The sequence below is a fragment of the Genypterus blacodes genome, unplaced genomic scaffold (assembly GCF_046128005.1).
Source record: "Genypterus blacodes isolate CSIRO-AG114 ecotype Tasmania unplaced genomic scaffold, CSIRO-AGI_Gbla_v1 ptg000044l_1, whole genome shotgun sequence".
Taxonomy (NCBI): domain Eukaryota; kingdom Metazoa; phylum Chordata; class Actinopteri; order Ophidiiformes; family Ophidiidae; genus Genypterus; species Genypterus blacodes.
In genome coordinates, this window is record NW_027466857.1 from 2,653,227 (window position 1) to 2,663,317 (window position 10,091).

At 40.7% G+C, this 10,091-nt stretch overlaps 1 non-coding gene across 1 annotated transcript; it reads right to left on the reverse strand.

Moving 5' to 3' along the window:
• Positions 1-404: 404 nt before the first annotated feature.
• trnat-agu (transfer RNA threonine (anticodon AGU)) lies at positions 405-478 on the reverse strand. The gene has a single exon. It is a non-coding gene; the product is annotated as a tRNA-Thr (tRNA).
• Positions 479-10,091: the final 9,613 nt, after the last annotated feature.

Consider the following 10,091-nt stretch of genomic DNA (forward strand, 5'->3'; position numbering starts at 1 on the left):
GGGGATGTAAAGCAAAACTACAACCTGCATCTCTACCTTCAAAATAACTTTTTTTGTCTTGAATGATTTTTCCTTTTGCGATTTTGAGTCGATCAGTGCTTGAACTTTGGAGTATGAGAACTTTTCCTTGTGTATCAACAAATCTCACTGACTTCTGTCCATAGATAAGCTAAGATACGATAAGATACTTTATTCATCATCATGTTGCATGCAATTCAGAGTAATTCGCATTGCAATTTCAATTGAACTTGCACCCCCTCATGTCACACACACACAAACACATGCATTAGAGAGGGGGTGCAGGGCAGCCATTTTTTGGCGCCCATGGAGCAGTTGGGGATTAAGTGCCTTGCTCATGTGCACCTCAGCAGTGCTCTGGTGGCAAACTGGCAATTCAGCCCAAAAGGCACTGCTGAGATTCGAACTCAGGATCTCCTGTTTACTAGACAGGCGCTTTAACCAACTAAGCCACAGCACCGCCATGCTAGCAACTGACAGTCCACCAGACCTGATGGGGTTTAGTTACTGAAAGTCACAGGTATGAAATACATAACGCTAAATCACAACTGCTTGCTTGGCTCCAAAAAGGTAAGCAATCACAATCTTAGTCACAGGACGACCAAGTGCTATCCAACCACTACCAAAACAAGGTGAGGTCAGCAAGCTAACATTAGCATCAAATTTAGCAACCCATCTTACATCAGCATGGACAGACGGCAGCCAAAACCAACAGTTTTTCCCACCAAAAATAGTTTGGTGTTTCTGAATTTAGGCAACATTTTTGGACCAGTTATTTGTTCACCACTTCTCTCTTTGATGGTAATAATGTAGTTAGCCTTGATAATTTTTTTTTTTTGATTTCCTCTGTGAACTCATCACTTTTCACAGCTAGTGCTCATTTGTTTGCTTCTGTCTCTCTTCCTCTCTTTATCTTTGCTTGAAAAATGGAGTCTTATCCTCATTTGGACGTTTATCTCAGTTCTTTGTTCATCTTCAGAGCATAGTGGTGACATTTCCTACAAAAACATCTTGTTTGACAATTTGAACTGTTTATTTCCTACATGGTACAATATGCAAATGTTGAGCTATGATACAAAAAATAAGTGTTGAGGTTCACACCTACTATAGAACTGTGTCCGCTAATACAAAAAACACAAGTTTTCTTTTACAATAATCGTTAATGACAATTTGGTCAGCATCTGCCATGTGGCTTGTCAGAACAGAGAATTTAAAGAAACAGAAGTGTGTGTGTCTTTTGCTTATTAGAGCTTTGTAAAGGTTTCAAAATAGGACCAAAAATGAAAATAAGAACATGGAAATATGTCAAATAAGTCACCTTTCAGGGACAATGCTAATGATGGGCATTGTTGCCATTGTATTGCAACATAGCCAAGCTGTAAAGCATCAGTAACATTTAAGGGAGTGGAAGGTGTTACTGATGATGAATGAACAGACAAGTGTGCAAGCCGACTGCATTGAGTGTGTGCTAACACAAGCAACCATGGCAGCTACTTTTTGATTCAACAGTGAACAAACATCATCCATCATGGTGAATTGTTTAGATGCCAGTGTGGGACACCTGAAAGCAAAGGCAACCTTGGAAAAATGTCTATGTAAAGTACACCACCAACAATGGGTGCTATGTTTTTAATGTACAGTATGTCTCTAATGTGTTCCACATGTGCAATCTGTTTTAAAGAAGTACACTGTCGGTTGAGCACATAAAATAGATGTGCTTTTTGTTTGTATGGTTGATCGTTTAGTTTCTGAACTCCAGTTGCATGCGGAACACCATTACCAAGAGAGGCAGTTGGGGAAATTTCACGTTTGTTTCATGGAATAGTTCAGTGAATACTTGGCTGAGAGTCAGGTTTCTAATTTGGCACAGATGTACTAATTTGGTTGCATAGTATAACATATCAAAATGACTTGTCTTTAGTATAACAATTGTGCTTGCATTGTGGATGGATTTAACTAAGAAGCATCTGCACAAACATACACTGTCCCATTGTTTCCATCTCTTTCACATATTAGTTTTCAATAACTTTGGCCTGTAAGATCTTAAATTATTGAAAGGTTTATTCATTCATGGTTGCAACATAATTGCATGTATGCAAAGGGCTCATATTGGGCATTCCTGCATGTTGTTTGTTCCTGCATTACATAACCAATCTCCAAAGTCATAAAGTCCTTTATAGGAAGAGTTTTTAAACTATAAACCTACTGGAGGGCAGATGGATGTCCGAAAACTAGTTTGTGCCAATGTCATGTGATACATTTAGCATGGAACGTGCAAGGGGGAGGACTTAAGTGTGACACAGTGGTGACATAGAAGCAGATATTTAATGACCAAACACACATAAATACCACAGGGATACAAGAAATACAGGCAAGGGGGAACAGGGTTACTGGTAAAACGCAAATACAGGCATACAAGCCACAGGACTAAAGGCAGATAACTTGAATCAAATCAAATCATAGCAAAGCAAATCACAAGTGCAAAAATCAGACTTACAATACAACGAAGAGCGCAGAGGAACAGACAAACATGGACAGGAACCAGAGGACATAACGATCACATACCAAGGAACTCACTGACAAACCCAGGGTAGCATAGAATACAGATGCAAAACAGGGAACAAAACCAGGATGAGCGGAAGATGCGGACTATATAGACACGGGGCTGATGACAATGATGAACAGGTGATGATTAACATAAACGTCTCAATAAAATTGTGATGTGAACATTGATGTAATAATATATAGTAGTAGTAGTACTATAGAATATAGTACTTGCAGTATATCATCTGGCCACCAGTGGCAAAACTGAGCATAGTTCTGAATAGAAATCCAAGCACTGAGCAAAGAAGAACTCCTTCCCCTTCATGGACATCGATAACATAGATTGGAGTGTAGTAGTTTTTAAATTGCATGTCACTTTTTAAGTAGTATATTCTGAACTTTGCATTGACTATAATCTAGTAAGAAAATAGATACCCTATTTAACGTAGCTTTCATCTCGATCAGTAATATTTTAGCCTCCTAGTGGGCCACATTTCATCCAAATCGTCCCCAGTAATAAAGAATACAAAACAAAGAAAACAAACTCTTTGGACCTTATCTGAAAATTTGCATGGTCATTTATATTTTGAGCGAGTTTTGTAATCCTTGACTTCTAGAAAGTTGCTAGGATCCTGCATTGTTTTCATGAAGAAACGTCCCTTTTTCCTTCTTGAAAAGCTGACTTTTTCAGGCTCCAATGGTGATTTATTGTCTTTGCCAGACTTCTGTCTATCACAACCAGTGCCACAAGTGGACTTACAGCTCCCATGATGCCTCTTGCTTTTCCCTGGCTCCTGTCCACAGCTGAGAGTCAATGGCTGGGTGGAGAAAGGGAGGTTGAGTGCTGAGGACACAATGGGGCTCTGACAGGCTCCTTTTCTGATGGCCTCATGTGCCTTGTCGGTTGTGATAAGTTGCTTGAATAAAGAAAAACAGAGGCACAGCTGAGCATGCTAATAGAGTAATTGTGGCGGGATTTCAGACCGGAGCCGGAAGCCCGCCAAGGGGGGAAAACACTTTGCACTCCCCCCACTCCTCTGCATCCCCACCTCCTAACCCCCTTTCACCATGCGACCTTCCTCTCAAACAGCCATCCTCATTAGCAGTGCCAAGGACTTGCTCAGTTATTTTAACCAGTTGATTTCCCAAAAGAATGACCATCATAAACCTCCCAGCCCTCCTACAACACACAACGCCAATATGAAAAAAAAATGTTTGTGTTAACAAGTCAAAAAGTGCAGACAAAACACGTCTGTAGACACAGTGCAGCTTTCACACATTAAGAAATCCATCCTCGGTCCTGAGGCATTTGATAGTTTCATTTCGGCATGGATCCCAGAGGGCCTGACTGCAGCTGCTCCCATTCTGCTCCTCTCCTCTATTTTGGAGTGAGAAAGGCAGGCAGGCCTGTCAGGCTGTCACGGCAGCCATATGAAGTCTGTTGCTTCAAAACAAGCAAAGGTCTGTGGGTTTCTTCTTCATAACAATGACCATGACTGCGTTCTGCTCACCTCCACATTTCATGGCAAATCTGACATGATGACAACAGTTTCATCTCAGTCCTAGATATACAAATATAAATCCATTCAGAGCTACTGTCTTTACAGCATGTGCTGCTACTTTCCAGGCATGAAATCTGTCAGTATTTATTGATCACAGCTGAAATGTTGAAAAAATTCAAATCAGTCACACTTCCTTCTTTCTTTGATATGGCACAATAAAAACAAAGCTTTCCTTGTAAAAGCTATTTCATGTGTATAGGAATCATCCACACATTAGTCATTTCAAGAGTAATGGCCTCTATTTATCTTTATATGTTATACTTATATACAGTATGTTCCAGCTATAGCTGATTAGAAACAGTCTGAAAAGTGGATTGCATAGTAGATACCCATTAATATCCCAATGATCTATGATGAGAAAACACAATGACTTTCTTTTTGCAAAGAATCAGACTAAATGAGATAGATTGATTTTAAGGAAAAAGTAATCTGTTGTCAGGCAACATTAAACTGAAATTTCCAAATCATATTGCCATGTCATTGCTTACCCCAATATCACATGTTCACTTCATACTGGAACATTTCACTAGACTGCAGAAGGTCAGTTTATGTCAGTTTAGTTTGAAATGTAGCAAATGTTGAATGTGTGACCTTTCTGTCCCAACATGGGCCCTTCAACCACATTTGCCCTGAATGTCATCTGCAGATAGCTTATGTGTTATTTCCCATTCTGACAAATAGTGGATAAATGTAATTTAGAAGGACATTTTAAGTCATTGTTTCTCCTTTTATCTGAGTCTGTAAATTGTTGGCAGCCATCATTTAAAAATATGAACACAAACAGAGATTTGTGGTTTTATAAAATAAATATAATAAATGCCTCCCATTCACAGAGAGAACATGATACTGCAGTACCAAACATACAAGTATTTTAAAAATTTGGCTGCTGTGGACTTTTAAACAAGTGTTCAAACTGTAGGAATTTGCTGTTTTCCCTGCTGCCATGTCATATTAGACCGACTTTTCTTTGAAGGACCAAACAAATATCCCAGAAATGTGAGCGCTACAGAATGGGAAGTCACGTGTGCAGCCTCTGTTCCACATTGTTGACACAATCTGCGCTCTGTCCTGCCTAATTCCCGGATGTCGGATGATCCTGTCCTCCAAATCTGCCCAAATCCCATGGACAGTGGTCCCTGAGAGGCCCTGTTTACCCTGGGTCCGCTGGCCACAGCAGCCTCAGCACCCCACCCAACCCCCATTTTCTACCGCACAACACAGTCACGCACTCATCAGTTAATGCTGAACATCTGGAGGGATTAGCAGTGTCAAGCCAATCAGGGTTGAGCTGACGGATCCCAATGAAATGCCACTCTGCAGCTGCACTCGGTATTGAAGTGCTTTTGGATTCCCATTTCTCCTCCTCTAATCCCTCTCCTGTCTTTTCTGTCCTCCACTACAGTCCTCCTTTCCTGTTACCTATCCTTTTCTTTCTTCCTCTTTTTACTACTGCCAACCACTGTCTAACGAAAAAAGTCAAGTTAATGACCCAGCAATGAAATTTGGTGAGATGGTTGGACATGATTCAGAAGTGATTACATGTTGGTACTGTAATATCCACATTTATTTTTGGCCTAAAATGTTGGCACCATAAGGCATAGATCCAAATTATTTCCCCTTGTGATTTGTGCCAACCAGATTTTCAATGAGTTATCATTTCATTTGTATGTAGAATTTCTAGACCTTGACGGACTAACTTTGTGTCTTTGTCTTTATGTTCCTTACTACTTTCCTTGTAATTGGCTGCTAAAGTTGGGTGTGTGTGGCTCATTCTTCAAAAAGTGCTCTATCTCGTAAAATGATTCTAGACTGATTTGTTTGAAGAGATACAGCACTTTTTGCACATGTCCACTAATACTCACTCTGTATCCAAAGTTAGTGGACATGTACAATTACTACCTATGGAAAAAAAAACAACCTTTGACCTGATGGTGGCGCTCTGATAACAACAGATCGATTTTGTCAATCACTTTGGAACATGATGTTGTAAAACCAAAACTTTGTTGGTTTGACAGCGGAGGTTAAATTTGTTATTTGTAATTGGAGGACTGCTTGGCCTTTGCAGAGTTATTCACTCTCTTTGTTATTCTTCTTCTTCCCCCTCCCGCATAACATCCATCCAGCAGGGCTACATAATATAAGTGTAAATTATAAATAGTCTACATGTGAACGTTATATTTGCAGTGGGCAACCTCTAGATGCATTTTCTCACCTGATGGACTCTGCCTTGTTAGGTAACGTTTTATGTATAATCTAGGACTGGCAGAATCCTATTCATATCCTCCATGTTATATTTTTGCCTGCTTTGCCGTACAGACAAATGTTAAAACTTAGTAGTAAAGTAAGAACTAGTTGGGAGAGTGATAGATTGTTAAATGGGTGGACAAGTAAAAAAAGGGAGACATAAAAGAGGCAAAGAGAGGAAATGAAGTGGGGTTGAGGCACCACCTGCTCCAAATGTTTGCAGCTATAAATCTTCCCTGCTGATTTGCGCTGGTTGCACCATGCACACTGCTCAGATTATAATCAACACAAAGTCAAAAGTCTTCAATCATCTTGCTATGTGAATGCTAATGACGGTAGTTTTTCAAGGAACTACAGGTGGAGGCTACAGGTGGTGGACTTTTGAATATTTCTCATTTCTTGAGATTGCCTTTTCGGGGCAATAGCATATATACAGTTTTGTATATGATGGCGAATAAACAATTATATTTTACAGATGAGACCCTCTGACGTCTGTGTAACCCCACTGGTGATGAAATCGCATGAGATCAAGTTGCTGGAATGCATTGGCGGTCTCGGTTCTACTGGGACTAATCGGTGGAGTTTGCTGAGCCTCACATGGACACACGGGGCTCGCATCTGATCCCAAGCAGCTGCTTAGCAGACAGGCCCTGCAACTGCGAATGCCCAATCCAAGGCCCTGCTCCAGTCCAGGCAGGCATATTTGAAAAACATTGCTTTGACCCTTGGAAGGTCTTGACCCTGCAGTAAATGTATTTTGGCAGATCTGGTTGGGAAAAGCACCTGTTTTCTTGCAGCGCTTTTGGAGGTTATTTTCAGCTAACAGAGATTGTTTTGCGTTTGCAATGGAGTTATGGTAGGTCTTCTCATAAATGTAACAGAATGTGTAAAATGTAATGGAATTGTAATAACTCAGGTTCTTCAGGGGTTCGAGCAAGTTTGTGATATTCACAGCAGACAAATCTCCATCTTATCCAGTCATTTTGTTGACTTTGGACCTCAAACATTTAGCCTTGATCCAAAATAAATTACTTAATTGATTTCGGGTTTTCGGAGTGTTATTTTTCTTCATTCAAGTGTAATAATTTGTGCTGATATGAACATAAACTTCTGGAAACAAGTAGTGTTGTTATCAGGTCGAAATAAGCTCATTAAAGATTTTGTCACAGAGCCCACAGAGAGCAGTGGAGATTCAGATACTAGCAGGAATCCTGACTACGAGGGGATGAAGGGTGTGTGTGTGTGTGTGTGTGTGTGTGCGTGTGTGCGTGTGTGCGTGTGTGTGTGTGTGTGTGTGTGTGTGTGTGTGTGTGTGTGTGTGTGTGCGCGTGTGTGTGTGTTTGTGTCTATTAAAAAAAGAATAAAATCCCATCAGCTGAGACCTGTTGAGTAGACTCCACAGACACACTGTTTGCAGTTCTGATTGCATTGTTGTCATCTGGCAGCCATTTCACAAGAGCAATTAAAGCAATTAGCCACCATGTGGAATGTTTTCTCTTGACATAGTCAGAGGGAAGTCTTCCAGTGGTGCTCTCAGTTCCTGAGTTTTAGTTCCAGAGACCCTCAAGATACACACAAACACGCACATACTTGAACACACACTCTTTAGCCCCTTAAAGCCACAATCCTGCAACTCTGGTTTCTTTTCCTCTCTTTCTAACTCACAGACACCATGTTTGTGCACACGCACACACGCACACACACACACACACACACACACACACACACACACACACACACACACACACACAGAGAGAGAGAGAGCACAGAGCACCCTCTGAACTGAAACAGATGGTTTGTATTAAAAAGCAGCAAGGCTCTCTTCTGAAACCTCTACTGAAGAATACAGTCAGGCCTCCTCTCATTACTCTTCTTTATTTACCTTTTCCTGTCTTTCTCCTGTTGGTTCACACTCTCCCACTCTGGACCGTCATTTATTATTATACTCTTCATGAGACACAATAACGACAGGTAATCAACAGGTAACCACTCTCATTAAAGTGGTTGCGTCCCTCTGAAGCTTATCACCCAAAAACATTTTCCTCCTTTGGTATATGGAAAGCCAAAAAAAGTCAAACTAATCAAACTTATTTTCCATCACACAGTAAAATGGACAGACAGGGATGTTCCTGATGTACAGTGTATGAATCCAGATGCATTATCAGTATGTTGGTGGAGGCGTATATTTGTTGTTGCCTCACAGACGAGACTCCCTGGATTTTAACATGCTCAATTCTTCTCAATTTTTCCAATATAAATGATTAGAAAGGGACATTTTTCTGGGACCCCTGACCTACTTTTTCAGAAGTTTGATTCTTTATCAGATGTGAACACCTTCATCCAATATTCCACTATAGGATAAAACAGGACAGGAAGGGTTCTGCAAGTATGCCATCTTTTCTCAAAACCCTCCTCATCCTCCTCCCTCCTGCTGCTCTCACTCCTGACCCCTAACTCCCACTTCCTGACAATGACAGCCAGGTTCCTCTTCTGACATTCCAAGCTCTCTACCACCACCACTTCCTGTATCCCATCCCCTCACATCTCATGTCACTCCTCCCAGCATACCCGCCATTCCTGTGTTTTGTCAGAGATTTATTTCAAATGCTAATTGGTATCCCACAGGTTGATATCTGCTGGCTGGATTGGAGGTACACTTCCCACAGGGTCCTAGGGTGGCCCTCAAACTCTATCCGTAGTTTGAGGGTTTCGATGAAGGCAAGATAGTTTGAGAAATCATGTGTTCTTAAGAATAGGACCAAAAGTATTGGCTGATAAGATGCAGATCTGAATATATGCACAATGGCAGAAATAGGCAATAGGATCATTCAAGAAACTCAAAGTTCCTATTCCATCTGTTGTGACTGTGCAGTAGCTCTGACCCTTTGCTGTAGAGACTTTGTAGTTGCAGGTGAAGTAATTCGTAATGAGCCTTCTTCCAGTGTTGCGCACACCGTAAATCATACTGGATAAAAGTACAAACTAACCTGCTGAAATGCAATTGATTCTGATCGCATTTGTGACTAAAGGGATGTTGGGTAATTGGGGAGGTTAATGGGAGTCAGGACATATGGTTAGAAATGGAACCAGAGCACTTTATGAGGCTTTCAGCCTCTGTACGTTAAGGCAAAGTCACGTTTGCTTTAAAAACAAATTGCACAGGAAATATATGGCCCATAAAGTCTGTCAAAGCTTGGTGCATGTGTGGCAAAGCATGAAAACGTGACATAAAAAGAAACTAACAAACAAAAGTTGGTCCAATGTCTGGTTTGTGTGCAGCATGCGGGTAACTACCATCAGACTCTTCATGTATGTGTAATGTTTTATAGGGCACATTTACACAAGGTTTTGATGTCCCCATTTGACTTAAATCCAAGTTTGATAGCTTCTTTACCTCTTATTTGGCCCATATCAAATATCAGTGTTTTAACAGTTTACCTCATTTATTGCTTGTGTTATTGGTCATTGATTGTCTGCATCATAGGCGGACAATGTAGAAGAATGTAGCATTTTTTGGCACATGGAATGGCATGAAATCTGTATGTTAAGATGACAGTAGTATTGTACAGATACACATGAATGTTGGGTGTGTGTCATGTGAGCGAGAAAATCAGACATGTATCACTGGTACTTGGCAGTGGGGACATAGCTCTTACACAGTTAATAGATGAAATACACTGGAAACAAACGTATAGCATTTACTTCATCTTTCTGTGATGTTTT